The 17415-nt window shown below is 32.9% G+C and overlaps 1 long non-coding RNA gene across 1 annotated transcript in view; it reads left to right on the plus strand.

The window, feature by feature from the left end:
- LOC143648523 (uncharacterized) overlaps positions 1 to 17415 on the plus strand; it is a 648490-nt gene that overhangs the window by 172935 nt on the left and 458140 nt on the right. Inside the window, exon 2 of the long non-coding RNA XR_013158602.1 lies at positions 9388 to 9526. This is a non-coding gene — a long non-coding RNA (uncharacterized LOC143648523). The remainder of the gene's footprint in view (positions 1 to 9387; positions 9527 to 17415) is intronic.

The following is a 17415-nucleotide window of genomic DNA, read 5'->3' on the forward strand; positions in this document are numbered from 1 at the left end:
GGGGCTTCTGGGAAAACTTAACTGCATGGATTGACTGTATGCATTGAAGAATAGAAACATTCATTTGGGTTGGCGATTATCTGTAAATTTAATCTGCTTTCTGTTATCATTTGACACTTAGGCAATGCATGAAAGACAATGAGTTGAAAAAATATTTATAGTCTTTAACGTCATCTTTGAGTGATTTATAAGGTGTGTAACAAGAACATTTAACCCCAAGTAAAGGAAGACAAGCACAAATGAACTTGCAGTAAACACAAATACTTCCTTGGAAGCAAGGTTTATGCCCAGACAGAAGTTCTTGCAGATTTCCTGAGAGAGAAGAAATAATCCCCAAGTATCTCAGATAAGATTAGGTTATTAAAGTTGTCTGGCAGAAAGATTAAGTGACTCTGCTAAAGGAAACTTGGCAAATTAACTCTACAGTGATAAGTAATAAAGTAACGACAACTCAGTTCAAATAGAGAAATTCACAATAGATATGTACAGACAAATCTACAAAATGCAGTTGGTTATTATCTTTGTTTCTATTTGGCACTATGAGAATAAAAAAATGAATGATAGAACTTTGTTTTTTGGGAACAAATTACTTTCTATATTCTGTTAGATTTGTATAATTTTGACTAAGTATTTTATTGAATGAATAAATAAATCATTGTGCTTCCCAACTTGTTCAAATGTAACCAATTGCCAAACCCCGTAAGGTATCCTTGTATAGTGTCTCATATCTGATTCATTTCAATACCAGCCACATTTTCCATTTCCTCTTCCAATATCCTTTTGTAAGCATCCATTATAAGTTGTGGTATTACTAGTTTTCAAGTACTGTACTCATTTTCCTATAAACTATTTTATCCTTTATACCCAAGTCATCTTCTAAATCATTTGAATCATGCTACTCATTTGTCACTAAACTCTAACGGTACTTCTAATGGTACCTCTCTTCGTTTGTCCCATTTTAACTTTGCAGGTTCCTATTGAATTTGCTCTGGCAAACGCTACCATCCAGCCAAAGAACTCCCTGAATATAAAACTATACTGCTGACTTCTTTTCTTTTACAGGGAAAGCCTGGAAACTCCCTTCAGTTCCCTGAATATACCAATGTACCATTGACTGTTTGAGTATTTGGTTTTGTTCTTTCATTTTGAATACTATTTATGTATTCTTCATCTATTAAAAATTACTTCCTGTCTCAAATGCCACTTGTTCAATAAAGGTTTGGGATAGACCTCCAGGTAAAACTAATCCGTCTTCCATCTATGTTCCTTTAGCTTTATTCTGTCATTTATTAGAATTATTATCACGTTGAAAGTCTCCACTGATTTTAAGCTCTGGTATTTGCAAGAACACTATCTTACATTTCTCTGTATTCTTCATGATTGGCATATTGCCCTGTTCAAAATAGAGTATTTACAAGAGATTTTTGAATTTTTTGTGTGTGAATTGATGTAAATAAATTGGCCTCAAGTTGCTTATGAACCTGGCAGAAGAGGGACTATTTAGTTTTGGTTTCTCCTGTATCCCCAAAGTAGCACAGTGCCAATATCATTATAACATCTCATAATTTTTTTCATGATACAATTTTATTCATGAATAAAATGATAAAGATTTTATTCATTCTTTATCAAGTAAATGAATAAGCAAAATTTTTCTAGAACTGATGAGAATTTTCCCACTCAATTGGCTGGAAATAAAAATAAAATACATTTATCTACATCCCCTGTAGGGTAAAGAAATCCAAAAAAGTATTTACTGTTATATCTGAAGGACAATTAATTTTCAAAATCAATGAGTACTATATTTGTTCAAATTGTGTATCATATTATATTTTGTGCAAATGGAGCTTATTTTTAAGTCTATGTATTTTATATTAGAGAAGTTGTGGATTTACAGAACAAACGTGCATAAAATAAAGGATTCTCTACTCCACACCTACATTGGTGTGGAACATTTTAACAATTAATGATAGCACATTTTTATAATTTTACTATTAAATAAAGTCCATGATTTATCTTAGGGCTCACTATTTGTGTGGTATAGTTACATGCTTTTATATATATATAAAACCTAGCATTTCTCCTTTAATCATATTCAGATAAATATTTCAGTGCTGTTAATTGCATTCACAATGTTGTGCTGCAGACACTACCATCCATCGCCAAAAGACTTCCATTATTCCAAACAGGAAACCCATACATTTTAATCCTTAAATTCCCATTCCCTAGCCCCACTCCATCCCCTGCAAACCTAGAGTCTAGATTCTGACTCTATGAGTTTGCTTATTCTAATTGTTTTAAATCAGTGAGCTCATACAATATTTGTTCTTTTGTGCCTGATGTATTTCATTCAACATGATAGCTTCGAAGTTCATCCATGCTGTCACATGTATCAGGACTTCATTCCTTTTTATGGCTGGATAATATTCCATTGTGTGCATATACTATTTTTTTTTAATCTATTCATTGGTTGATGGACATTTCAGTTGCGTCCATCTTTTGACCATTGTGAATCATGCCGCTATGAACATTGTTGTGCAAATATGTGTTTGAGTTCTGCTTTCAGTTCCTTTGGGTATATATCTAGCATTGGGATTGCTGGTTCATTTGTTAGTTCTATACATGGCTTTCTGAGGAACCACCAAACAGTCTTTCACAGCAGCTGCACCATTTTACATTGCCACTAGCAATGAACGAGTTTTCCTATTTTTTCACATTCTTTCCAACACTTATTTCCTCTTTTGTTTCTTTTGCTAGCATCCATATCATGTGTGTGAAATGGTAACTCTTTTTGGTTTTGATTTGCATTTCTCTGATGACTAAAAATGTTGAGAATCTTTTTGTGTGCTTTCTGGCCATTTGTCTATCTTCTAAGAAGAGATGTCTATTCTCACCTTTTGTCCATTTTTCAGTCAGGTTGTTTGTCTTTATCATTGTTAAGTTGAAGGACTTCTTTCTTTATTTTGGGTATTCAACCCTTATTGAATATGTGGGTTCCAAATATTTTATTCCATTGTGTAAGTTGGCATTTTACTTTCATAATAAAATCCTTTGAGGCTTAAAAGTTTTTAATTTTTATGAGGCCCCATTTGTCTATATTTTTTGTTTTTTGTTTTTTTTTTTGCTTGTGCTTTGTTTCTAAAGTCTAAAAAAGCACTGCCGAATACAAGGCTTAAAGGTGCTCCCCAACGTTTGCTTGTAGGAGTCTGATAGTTTTAGCTTTTATATTTAGGTCTTTGATCCATTTTGAGCTGACTTTTGTATATAGTGTGAGGGAGGGGTCCTTCTAATTTTTTTATGCAAATGGAGATCCAGTTTTCCCAGCATCTTTGCTGAAGACTCCATTCTTTCTCAATTGAGTGGTTGTTACCCCCTTGTCAAAATAAGGTGGTCATAAATGTGAAGGTTCTATTCTGAGCTTTCAATTTATTCCATTGGTCTATTTATCTGTTCTGGTGCCAATAACATGCTGTTTTGATTACTATAACTTTGTAATAAGTTTTGAGATCTGAAAGTGTGAGTCCTCCAACTTCTTTCTTTTTCAAGATGGTTTTAGTTATTCAAGATCACAAACCTTTCCTGTTGTTCCGTTTCTGCAAAATTGTTAGAATTTTGATTGGGATTGCATTTAATCTATAAATTGTTCTGGGTAGTATTGACATTTTAATGATACTTAATTTCCCAAAGCATGAACATGAAATAACTTTCTGTCTATTTAGGTCTTCTTTAATTACTTTCACAATGTTTTATAGTTTTCTGTGTATAAATCCTTTACATCCTTGGCTAGATTTATTCCTAGATATTTTATTCTTTTAGTGTTGTTATGTGTGGAATATTTTTCTTGACTTATTATTATTATTATTCATTGCTTATGTATAGAACTACTACTGAATTGTTGCTGATCTTGTATCCTGCCACTTTGCTGACTTAATTTATTATCTCTAGGACTTTGTTGTGGATTTTCCAGGGTTTTCTGTATATATATGTTCATATCATCTGCAAATAGGGAAAGTTTTAATTATTCCTTTCAGTTTTGAAGACGTTTTATTTCTTTTTCTTTCCTAATTGCTCTGGCAAGGATTTCTACTACTTGTTGAATAACCGTGATAACAATGGGCATCCTTGTCTTGTACCTGATCTTGAAGGGAAAGCTTTTAGTCTTTCACCATTAAGTAAGATGTTAGGGTGGACTTTTCATAAAATCACACTGAGGTAGTTTCCTTCTATTCTAATATAGAATAACACTAATACTTAGTGTTCTAAGTATTTTTATCAAGAAAGTGTATTGTATTCCTTACATATCAGAGATAAATCCCATTTGATCATGGTGTATAACTCTTTTAATATGCTGTTGGAGTCAGTTTGTTAGGGTTTGATGAAGAGTTTTGCATCTCTATTCATCAGAGATATTGGTCTGTAGTTTCTTTTTCCTGTGGTATCTTTATCCTGCTTTGGATGAAAGTCCTGTTGGCTTTGTAGAATGTAGAATGTAGAATTAGGGAGTGTTGTCTCCTCTGCAATTTTGTGGAAAACATTGGGCAGAACAGGGATTAAGTCTCTTGGAATGTTTAGTAGAATTCCCCTATGAGACCATCTGGTCCTGAATTTTTCTTTGTTAGAAGGTTTTTGATTACCAATTTCATTTCTTTACTAACTTTTTTGTTGAGATCTTCTAACTCTTCTTGAGTCAATGTAGGCAGTTGTGCATTTCTAAGAATTTGTCCATTTCAGCTAGGTTATCTAATTTATCAGAAGAAAAATGCTTTTCTTAGTATCATTTTATTGTCCTCATTTAATAGGTTTGGTTTTTTTTATTATTAATTAACGGAAAAAAAGAAATTAACCCAACATTTAGAAATCATACCATTCTACATATGCAATCAGTAATTCTTAACATCATCACATAGATGCATGATCATCGTTTCTTAGTACATTTGCATCGGTTTAGAAGAACTAGCAACACAACCGAAAAAGATATAGAATGTTAATATAGAGAAAAAAATAAAAGTAATAATAGTAAAAAAAAAAAAAAACCTATAGCTCTAATGCCCCACTTTTCATTTATGATTTTCAGTATTTCTATACTTTCTTTTTCTTTGTCAGTTTAGCTAAAGGTTTGTCAACTTTATTGATCTTTTTAAAGAAATAACCTTTGGTTTTATTGATTCACTCTATTGTTTTTGCTTTTGTTTTTGTTTTTTCTATTTCAGTTATCTCCACTCTAATCTTTGTTATTTCCTTCCTTCTACTCGCATTAATTTTAGTTTTCTCTTCCTTTTCTAATTCTTACAGTTTTGAAGTTAGATCTCTAATTTTAGTCTTTTTTTCTTTTTTAATGTATTCATTTAGAGCTATAAATTTCCCTCTTAGGAGTGCCTTTGCTGCATCTCATAAGTTTGGGTATATTGTATTTCAATTATCATTCACCTCAAGATATTTTTTAATCTTACCTTTGATTTTCTCTTTAACCCATCTGTTGTTTAAGAGTATGTTGTCTAATTTCCACATATTAGAAAATTTTTCCATTTCTCCTTCTCTTACTTATTGCTACCTTCATTCCATTCATTATATTTGGAGTATATATGTTATATAATTTCAGTATTTTTTTAATTTATTGAGACTTGTTTTGTGACCTAACACACACTCTATCCTGGATAGTGAATCATGTGCACTTGAGAAAAATATGTAGTCTATTTTTGTTTGGTGAATTGTTCTATATGTGTCTATTTGGTCTAGTTGCTTTAGAGTATCATTCAAGTCCCGTACTTCCTTATTGGTCTTCTGACTAGATGTCCTATCCATTATTGAAAGTAGTGTATCAAAGTCTCCCACTATTAATATATAACTGTCAAATTTTCCTTTATAATCTATTAGTATTTGCTACATCTATTTTGATAATGTGCCGTTATGTGCACATTTCAGTTGGCTAAGGTGCTCAAGCAGATACCATAAAATGGGTTGGCTTTTAACAATGATTTATTAACTTACAAGTTTACAGTTTTGAGGCTGTGAAAACGTACAAATCAATGTATCATCAAGATGATGATTTCTTCCTGAAGACTGCCTGCTGGAGATCCAGGACTCCTATATCACGTGGCAAGGCACACAGTGGCATTTGCTGGTCTCTCCCTTTTCTTCTGGGTTTCATTGTTTTCAGCTTCTTTCTTCCATGGCTTTCTCTCTCTCTCCGTATTCATCCCATTTATAAAAGACTCCAGTACATAGATTAAGAGCCACTACAGGCCATGCTTTAACTGAAATAACTAATAAAATGGTCCTACATACAAAAGGCTTACCCCACAGATATGGATCAGATCAAAGAACGTGATTTTCTGGGATACATACAATTTCAAACCACCATAGTACATATATATTTATAATCATTGCATCTTCCTGTTGAATTGTCCCAGTTTTCAGTATGCATGTGCTTTGTTTGTCCCTTACAACTGTTTCTGACTAAGGTATATTTTATCAGATATTAGTACATCCATCCCAGCTCTCTTTGGTTACTATTTGCGTGATATTTTTTTTTCCCATTCTTTCACCCTCAGTGTACTAGAATCTTTGAATTTAAAGTGTATCTCTTGCAGATAGCATGAGGTAGGTGCTATCTATTCTATCTATTCTTTCAATCTCTGCCTTTTGATTGGAGAGTTTAATCCATTTGCATTTAAAGTCACTTCTGATAATACAGTACTTTATCCTGCCATTTTGCTATTTAGCCTTCATAAATCTTATACCTTTTTTGTTCCTCACTTCTATCAATGCTACATTTATATTTAGTTGATTTTTTTATTGTATCATATTAAATGCCTTCTCCTTTTCTATCTGGATGTATCTTTCATCTAGTTTCCTTCTGGCTGCCATGGGGTTGAAATTTAAATTGCAAATATATAACAATTAGATTTGGTTTGATATTAAATTAACTTCAGTAGCAAACACATATACTTTTCCTATAACTCTCCATCCCCTCACCTTTTAACAATTATGTCTTTTTATGGTATATGTCCAATACATAGATTTATCATTACTTTATATGCATTACCATTTTAGCACCTGTAGGAAGTAAGTGAAGTTACATACCTAACAATACAATATCATAATACTGGCATTTATAATTACCCAAATGGTTATCTTCACTGCAGGTCTTGTTCTTTATGTTACTTTTAAGTGCTGTCTAATGTCCTTTCCTTTTAATTCAAAGAACTCCCTTTAGTATTGCTTGATGAGCAGGTCCGTGAAGGCAAACTCTCTCAGGTTTTGTTTATCTGAGAATGTCTTAATTTCTCCTTCATTTGTGAAAGAAAGTCTTGCCGGATATAAAATTCTTGACTGCCGGTTGTTTACTTTCAGCACTTTAAGTATTTCAACACATTGCCTTCCTACCCCCATGGTTTCTGAGGAGAAATTAGCATTCCATCTAACTGAGACTCTTGTGCATAACATGTTGCTTTCTTTTGCAGCTTTCAGAACTCTCTCCTTCTCCTCTGCATTCAATAGTGTAATCAATTTGTGAAGGAGTGCAGTTTTCTTCATGTTTATCCTGTTTAATGTTCTTTGGGCTTCTTGGATGTGCACAATCATGTCTTTTGCTTAATTTGGCAAGTACTCTGTTTTTCTTTGACTATTCCTTCTGTGCCTTTCACTCTTTCTTCTCATCTGGGACTCCCATAATGCATATGTTGGTGTGATTGATGATGTCACAGGAGTTTTTTTGAGTATTTTTCCTTTTTATAATTATTTTTTTCTTTCTGCTCCTCAACCTGACTCATTTCAAGTGCCTTGTCTTCAAGTCCACTGATTCTTTCTTCTCCCAGCTCTAACCTGCCCTTGCAACTCCCCTGGCAATTTTCCATTTGGTTTCTTCATTTCCACTAGTTCTATTTGGTTTCTTTAAAAATTTCTATTTACTCACTAAAACTCTCATATTGTTTATTCATTATTTTCCTGATATCCTTTAGTCTTTTCTCTGTATTTTCCTTTATCTCCCTGAGCATTTTTAAGGTCCTTTTTTATAGACTCTTTTAATATGTCCAAATTCTTCTCTTCTTTGATGGCACTTTGTGGATTTTTTTTTCCCTTCCTTTGGATGGGCCATTATTTCTTGTCTCTTTGTTTGTCTTGTACTCTTTTGTTGCACATTTTACATTGTAACATTTTAAAATGTTAATCCTGGTATTTATTTGCTGAGATGTTTGTTTCTTGATTTTGTAGGCAGCTGGTGATATGACAGAGTTTCTCTATGCTTCAGCCTCTTATCAGGAAATTCTACCCAGGACAAATGTGATATCTAGGCTTTCCCCTGTCTTTTGGGTCTCTGTCTTGTTGTGAGCTTTTGCTTGTTAGCTCTTCTGGAGATTCCCAGTTTATAAGAGTTTGATTGTCGCTCATGTTTCCCAGGAGACAGAACTCCCTTTCCTGGGTGTTTGTAGCTGGCAGGCCTTTATTCTAGACTGCCTATATCTATAGATTTTTATACTCCTTTTATTGTCACAGGCCACCTGGAGGGAAAAATCTACAAAAAGGGGCATGCTGAAGAGGGCTTTCCCAAATCACTCTTTCTAAGCCAAAACTTGGCCAGGGACTCAGGAAGAGAAGCTCTAACCATCTCCAAAATGCCCCTGGGAGGGCATCAGGAAGAGCACCAAGGGTTTCTCTGACAGTTCATCAAAACTGAGCTTTCCTGACCTGCCCAGTAAATTCAACCCTTCAACTAATTGTCCTCTGCAAACTGGAGGAAGCACAGTGTCTTTATGTCTCCATCTTCACATCCTGCTTCTCTCAAAGGAGAGAGGATTAAAACAATGGCTGTCGACATCATTTTCCAGGATGAGTTAAATCAACAGCTGCCCTCAGAACCTGGCTCCCAGTAATCTGAAGTTGTTAATCAAAAGTAATGATCAGTGATTATTTGTGCCCACTCCTGTTCTTGGAGAATAGGATATTTATGTCCCTTTCTGTCACCAGTGAGTTAGTCAGGGGCTTAACTCCTCTGCAGTCTTCCATGTGAGTAAGGGATGGACGTTGGTATATGCAGGTAAGCATAGCCTGGAGAGAGCAGTTTACTCTTCTTTACCATAAATTATTAGCCTCTTCCTCTCCAACTACCCTCAGTGCCATACAGTATTTTTCTGTCCTCTGGAGTTTCAAAATATTGGTTTCAGACTGTTCCCGCCTGTTTAATAGTAGTGCTGGTGGACTGAGTTCTGAAATTTCCTACTCTGTCATCTTCCCCAAATCCTCATATTCATTTTAATTATTTGCTTGTTTTATCATTTTGTGCAATGACATTTCAAGTTCATTTCAACTATATTTTTTCACACATGGTTTTGACATTCTTTTCATCTCAATGGAATTAACCATTTTTTAATTCTTTTTTCCCCCACCCAGATAAAGCATATCTGTACTACTGGTCTGGTGTAATGCAAGGAAGGAACAAACATGAAATGGAATCATTTTCCTTTTTTTGTCATAATGTCACTCCTCAGCCTGCCAAAAAGTCATCTCTTCCTGGCACAGCTTATTCCAGGTAAGTGCCTTGTATTTGTTTCACCAATATTTAACTGGTTCTCCTTTGCTTCAAGTTCACTTGTATTGCATGTTTTTAAACCAAATGTGCTCATTTTCTTTGTGACTTGTATGTTGTATGGATGTTTTCTTATGTATGTGTGCTGATACATTTCAGAGTTCAAATGATTGTTCTTGAATATAGAGTATTTTGTTAATTTATTCTCCCAAATTGAGGAATCTATAAAAAATAGATTACTGAAAAATGTAAGACCTTATTATATTAACTAAGTGAAATAGAGTGGTGGAAGAGCAATTATAGAATGAAAAAAATTGTAACGCAAAATAGTAACAGGCACAATGCTTGTCATTTCCGTAGAAAAGGAATATTAAAAAATGAAATGCTGAAAACTGAAATTGCTATAAAATGGTGGCATGTTAATTAGCTAGTTGAACAATGTCAGAATAAAAGTACAACAGCCTGCTGTGTCGTTACCATGGTTACCATTGTTTTTGGTGAAGTTAGATCCTGTTTCCTTGAAAAAATCTTATGAATGGTACTAGAATGACATTGCTGGAAATTGCTCAACTTAAACTGTTTTATAGGAAATTAACTGAATCCAATGTTTTCATAGAGAGAGATAGAAAAATGTATTGATGGACTTATCAAATATAATTTCAATATTCTTTTCAGATAAAATTATGAGAGCAAATGTAATTTGGATATATCTTATATATCATTATAATTTAGCCAAATTATTAATAGAAGAATGGTACATGATGTTTTCCCAGGATCAAACTATTATGCTTGCTTTTTGTTTATTTTATCTTTAAATTTATTTTTCTCCTGCTCAGTTGAGATTGTCACTTTACTGGAAGATGAGGGAGATATAAACAGACAAATGGATTCATGTCTGTTAGAAACATTTCCATAGGGTATATATACATGAAATGTTTCAAGTTAAAGTTAGTCTGTAGTAAAAAAAAAAAAAAAATGCATTTAGCTTCTTTGTAATAAATTAGGTTAACACTGAAATCATAGTAACTGAACTTTATTTTCAACCTGGTTCTATGTTCCTGTCTCTCCATTACACTATTGAGTATTAATTGATAGTATTGCATGAATTAAATATTAAAAATCAACAATGCTCGCCTGCCATGCTGGAGACCCGGGTTCGATTTCCGGAGACTACCCATGTTAAAAAAAAAAAAAAAAATCAGCAATGGGTGAAAAGATGTCATACTGTTTTTAAGGTATGGAAAATGCAAATATACAATTATAAATATAGAGTAATTCACTGTCTAACAAATTGTCAGGGGAAAAAAAGGAAGCTAGAATGAGTGTAATATAGATATAGAAATAGTTTATGTGTAATTTTCCTTAAATTAGCCTGCCAGATAATCACTACTCCAGTCCAGCAAATTTAGTCAAGGATTAGTACTTTAAATCAGAACTCGAAAGTGAGGTTTGAACAATCTCTGAGAGGTTTGTCCTCTCGGAGAAGGAAGAGTATGCTTGGTTTAGGGGGCATAAAAGGTTACCTTTGCATTCAAGAGCACATTGTACACTATAATGAGACACAAATAATCATCTTGAAAACATTTTAACCAAAATATTGTCAAAATTAAATTATTCACTTTAATACAAACATTAAAAACTGAAGACACTTTAATGTATATGGATTTATTGTCCGAGACAATATGTATATTGCTGACAAGGGTGATAGATCAGGTATAAGTTAATTTTCAATGATGCCATACAGATCAGCCACTCAGGGCCCCTTTTCGGGACAGACCTTAAAATAAATAAGGTTACTCAAATCTGGAATTCACAGATTCTTTCTTCAGGACCATGTAATTCAAGAATTATTCCAAATCAATTTACTCGACAAAACAAATAATCTGTTCACTTTTCAAAAGGTGCACCTGCAAAGTAGAAGTGGTTTTTATAACTGCCACCGTCTAAGAGATATGTTTCAGGCTACAGCAGTTTAGAAAATCTTCTGAAAGAAGTTTTTGGTCTTAGTGTATCTCCTTCCTCAAATTAATCTCTGATAAATATTGCAAATATCTTGAACTCTTTTGGTTGTTGTTATAGCTTTGTTATATTTATTAGAAACATGAGAGCAGGACTGATTGAGTCAACTCAGAGGGAGTCAAGATGGAAATAGATTTGAAGATCAAGTATCAGTGATTTTCTTTAAAATTTCCTCATGCAGCTGATTTATATAAGACTCCACCTTGTTAAAAAATAGGAATATTCTCCTTTATTAGAAATTTTTCCAAAAGTAAGATAAATGAAAAAACATAATATGCTCCTAAAAAATAAAAGGTTTATGCTCTGTATAACTAGATTTTATATGCTATCATTAGCAAATGTGGCTATTGAAACAAGATATCTCAGAGTCCAAAATGTAAGAGCTATTTAATGTAACCACCACAATGCAGATTATTTTATGTTACTTTTACTTCATTACTTCAGCAATAAAGTGATTTTCAGTCACGTTGCAATGGGATTACTTGGAGTAATTAAATATTAAAACAGCATTTGAATACAATGTCTGGAATTGATGGTTTATCCTTTTTATGTTTACTTTCTATTTTGTCTCTGTAACTCAAAACTATAACTCAAAACTATTATTATCATATAAAATTATATGTGGGTGATTGGTGGGTCACAAAAGTAACTAGAAATTACTTGTATATTTTAGTAATCAGGAAATACTCCAGTTGGTAAAAATTAAATGTTTTAAGAGTAAAATAATATTTAGTAAATGGATTACAGGAATTATTGATTGCTCTTCTCCAAGTATCTGTGGTGTTACCTTCATTGCAGCCCATTAAAATCTGCCTTCTCTTTATTAAAACTACTGCCAGATGTTCATCGGTAATTAACATACAAAAAACTCTCAAATCAACAATGGTTATCTTTTGAGTCACAGTGTATCAGGGTTATGCCCAATTTAATCTCTGCTAGATAGGAACCTGACAAATACACATCTTTATGTTTTAAACACCCATATTTGATTTCAACAGATGTCAGGAAGATAATGAAAAACAAATGCACATTTTAAAACGTATAAATTTCTCATGTAGTGAATTGAAGTGAAAACTTGAAGAACATCTATGGCAAAAAAAATAGGTTGAATTATATCTTTATATTGCAAGATTGTTAGTGGAAATACAAAGAAAAAGCCCAAAAGGTTGTGTTCTATTTGAATAGATCAGACAGCCCATTTTAAAGTTAAGCGTGATTTATTTTTTTCCTCTCCATTCTCTAAATGTGCGACATTGTCCTTCATTAAAGATGCAGGTGCTGACAGGCTTATTTCCTCTGCCCTGCCTCAGGTCAACAAGGCTAGAGTGTGAAATTGTCTGAATGATTTACTGTGTACACGCCCCACCCATCCATCCACCTCCACTTGAGTATTTTGTTGTTATACCCAGGGAAAGGTAATTGCAAGGAGCAAAGTGTTATCTGGGTTTGAAGCATCCATAGATAAATTGGAAATTTAAAGAAAGAACCTTTCATAAAATTCAAGAAATTAATAAAAGACATACATACCCACCTCATATATTGTTGTTTGCTTTAGTTTTCATATGCCCAATAGATTTGGAATGGATTTGAGGAATTATTTGAGATACAACTTAATTTCCTTTCTAAGGTGAAAATGAAATTGAAAGTAAATTCCAAAATCTAAATGTGACAGAATATTTAATCATTTCTTTTGAAATGCTTTCTCTAACACTCTTACTATGAAGGTTTTTATTCACATAAATGTTTTTTCCAATAGTTGTGATTTGTTTCTATATCTGGGAGGTCATGGGCAGGGATTAGGAAGATGCATATTATTTAGAATCTATACGGACTGCTTGTTCATAGACAAAGAGTTTGATTCTTTTTAAATGCGTTGACTCTTCAGTAATGAATCAAATAACTTAAAAAGGTATAAAAAGTTCCTTGTCTCTTTCATTAAAACATAATACTTAGGATTACAATTATTTTTATATGTAACTTAACTTTCATAATTATACATTAATGGAGGAATTGTTTTAAACAAACCTGATTTAATTTTACATGTTAATTAGCAAATCCGTATGATAGAACTTTTTCTCAATGTATTTTTCATAGATTATCTTTTTCGGTATCACCTCAGATTTTATTAAAAATAAAGTTTCCTAGGAGCCATGCCATAATAACTAAAACAGAAAGTCTGGATTTGAAATCAGGAATCTGATTTTTTACATGTACACAAAATGCATCTAATACACAGAAAATTTGATAATTATTGTTTTAGACAAAGCTGAATTGGAAAGTAATTTAGTATACTTCAAGAAGGTTTACTCTCTGATGAAAGGCTTTCATGAAAAAGGGATTAAGGTATTTGAAGATTCTTCTGTTTTGTATATTGCAAGGTTTGGGGAAGAGCAGATTTGAGACCATTGTCATTTGCTTTGCTTTGCTTTTACTTACATTTTTTATATTCTCATCCATTAATAAGATGTACAATTCAAATTTGTACTTGTCCACATTAGATGAAATGCATTGACTCAAGGTTTTAATAAATGCCAAAGTAATAAATAGATCAATATACTACATGAATAGTAAAAATATCATCTATGTTACTGACATAACTTTTATTCTGGAAAACATATTTTCAGGTTTGTTCCTAAAAGAATCTTTCCCATAAATAAAAAATGAAGAATTAAAAATTTAAATTATTGATTTGAATTTACTGAAATTTTAATAACTCTGAGAAATATTCCGGTTCCTAAATAGCACAATTAGATATGAAAATTTTAAAAACCAAATTAGATGAAACCTATTTCGAAGTTTATTTTTTTAAGGAAAATATTTTAAACTGATAGTTAATTGCACAATTATTAGTGGAAAGTCATGATAACGTATGTTTGGAACTACGCTGAATGCTACCTGTGCTGTCTAACATTCTGATGAAACTACTTTAATGAGTTCACGTTCATAACCCAGAAGCAAATGACAAATTAGAAGCACACATCCCAGATCAAAATGAGGGCAGAGCGCGTGTGTATACAATTGCGGACTAAAAGTGAAAATAATAAAATTTTATTTGTGCTCTGCTCAAATCCACCCAAACTGTAGTTTGTCCATTATTGATATATGATAAGCCTACTGCTGCTGAAACCCCACCTATCCATTTTGTCCATAAGTTTCAAAATAGATTTCCTAGTGTGTTTAATTAATTCACCTTACAAGTAGTAGGAATTCTTTTTGTTGTTCAGAATCAGAGTTCTTATTACATATATTTGAATTGTTCATGGATCTAGTTTCGGGGTTCATTTCCTATGGCATGACTGTGCTATTGCTTGGAATTATGGGATGTGCCGATTTGCAAACGTGTGATTGAAATATCTGGGTCCAAATGTGGTTGGGATGTGGGTGAAGATGGGAAAATATATGACTCTCCATCTGTCTTTGGAACTTGAAGTAATAAATATATATTTGATAAAATAGCCATATCAAAGTGTCACCTGGTCCCACTCTTCATTTCTTAGAATTCCTTTCCACAATAGTTGATTTAAATCTGCAACATTTTGGATTAAAACTCTCCATTAATGTCTTCCTGGAGTTTAGCTAGTCATTTATTTCATCCATATTATTCACTTAATAAAGTTTTAATTTGACCTAAATAGCAAACATAACTTTTATAAGAGTATATGAATTTAAAGGGTATATCTGAAATTGATGGTTTTGTCCTTTGTAGAAAGCATGAGCAACTTTTTAAGTATAAATATGGATTACATATTATCTATTGCTTTCTCAGTCTGTACAGTCGTATTTGGTTTCCTGAAAGGCCAATGTCCGACAAGTAATCGTAGATAGTATAGGGAAGTTTGTCTGTGTGAACACATATTGTGTTTGTGTGTGTGCATCCATATACATGCATATATGCACATATATGAAATAATTGTAGGTGCATACGTGTATATATATATATATGAATTATACAGACTCTATTTACATGACAAAAATTAGGAACTTAGTTCAATTTCTCAAATTATTAGATTTGTAAGTTTGTAAAAACCAACTGCATGTTTTATTTACATCTGAGTGAGGAAGTACTTCTCTGGCAATATGAATGCTTTCAGGTAATTTGATGCTCTGCTCCAAAAGCCGCCGTTTTTGTTTTCTAATGATTCATAAGTTGCAGAACTAATTGCAGTGTTATTCTTATTTGTTAAACTTTGTTCTATTTTTTATTTTTCCAGTAGTGTTCCTTTTGAAAAGAGTGCTCCCACTTATCATTTGTGTTTTCTATACTAATATTGATAACTTTAACAAATATTAGTAGATTAGTGACATCATATATCTCTTAAATTAAACTGCAATTTTGTCTAAATCAATAATATTATTACATGAAAACTTCCTAGGAATTCAAGATAGTTTCTAGATCTTTCTTAACTATGTTTATATTTATTTATTTTCTCATTATTTTCACTGGGAACTTTTCTACTTTTAATCTTGCAGCAATTCTCCAGAATTCATGAATAAATGCCTATTGAAGAAAAGTAGATATATAAGTGAATAAGGATGAGATCCTGGGATAGCTGCTAATATGGGTTAATGGCAAGTGTCTACCAGAACCCAGAGCAAAAAGTTGAGGAAATCACAGTAAACGTCTCAGAGCAGGTAAACGAGAGAGACTATTGGGAAGTTAACATTTTTAAGCACCTTCTGTGGGCTAGGCACTCTGATGGGCACTTTAACTTTAGGAGTTTCATGAGGTTGTAAAGAGGTGAGTGGGAGAGAGAACCCCAGACAGGCTCAAGCCAAGGAACAGAGTTAGAATGAGTATAGGGAGAGTTAATATTTGGTTTGATAGAAAGAAAAGGGTCATATTGGGACTATATGTCTATATGATTGCTACTGCCTCTCACATTAGTGGAATTTTCTGAGCAACCAACCAAATCAAAGTTAACATTCATAGGATAAAAAATACAACTAAACTATGGAATAAATAATTTAAACCATCTGATATATACAATATATTCTCTTAGTATAATGGTATAGCACAAGCTACCCCATCCCCATATTCCTTTATTGACAAAGACATTTTAAAGTTCTCTGTTCATTGTATGTGTCTTGAATTTGTGAAGGGAACTTGGCTTATTTTATCTTATATTTGGACTTTTTAAAGAAAGCATTGCAAATTCTATCAATAAAAATGCCAAATCTTGGAAAGGAATAAATGATAGAGGAAAAATAAAAACAATATGTTCTTACTTTCTAGAGATTATCATTCAGTCAAAGATGAGACCTTAATAACTAGAGAGATTGCCAGATGTACTTCAATTCTATCTCCCTTTATTAATCTTAGTCTTCTATTGCAAGGCTTTATTAATTGTTTAAATAGATGGACGCAAACAGACACCTATAAGACACTCAATGAAGAAACACATATTTTTTAAACTGGCTGTAGAGCCCAGCTCCATTCTGGTTTGATGATATGGCAGTTGTGATGAACCGGCCTTGAAAAACCCCATGTGCCACACAGTCTGCCTAATTAAGCCATCAGAATGCATTGCAGCAGACAGAGTGTCTCACATGGATTGGTATAAGTAATTTTTGCTCCTCTATTGCTTGGTTAATAGAAAGAAGCACTATTCTAGATTGTGACTGATAGAGACTATGTGACAAGGCAGGAATAATTATGCCTAAGGGTAGAGAAAACCCTTAGTTAAAAAAAAAAAAAGCCTCTCTATTTGTGTGAGACACGGCCATTGCTTCATTCAACTACTTTTCCCTTGATTTCCTAGTGAGCATTCATTTATTCTGCTTTCCCTTATTACTTGCATCTTGCCTCTGTCCACCTGTCCATGTCTTTTGTTTTATTAACAGACTTAGCTTCTGTCACATTCTCCCAAGAGGAA

Source organism: Tamandua tetradactyla, chromosome 10 (genome assembly GCF_023851605.1).
Source record: "Tamandua tetradactyla isolate mTamTet1 chromosome 10, mTamTet1.pri, whole genome shotgun sequence".
NCBI classification, from domain to species: domain Eukaryota; kingdom Metazoa; phylum Chordata; class Mammalia; order Pilosa; family Myrmecophagidae; genus Tamandua; species Tamandua tetradactyla.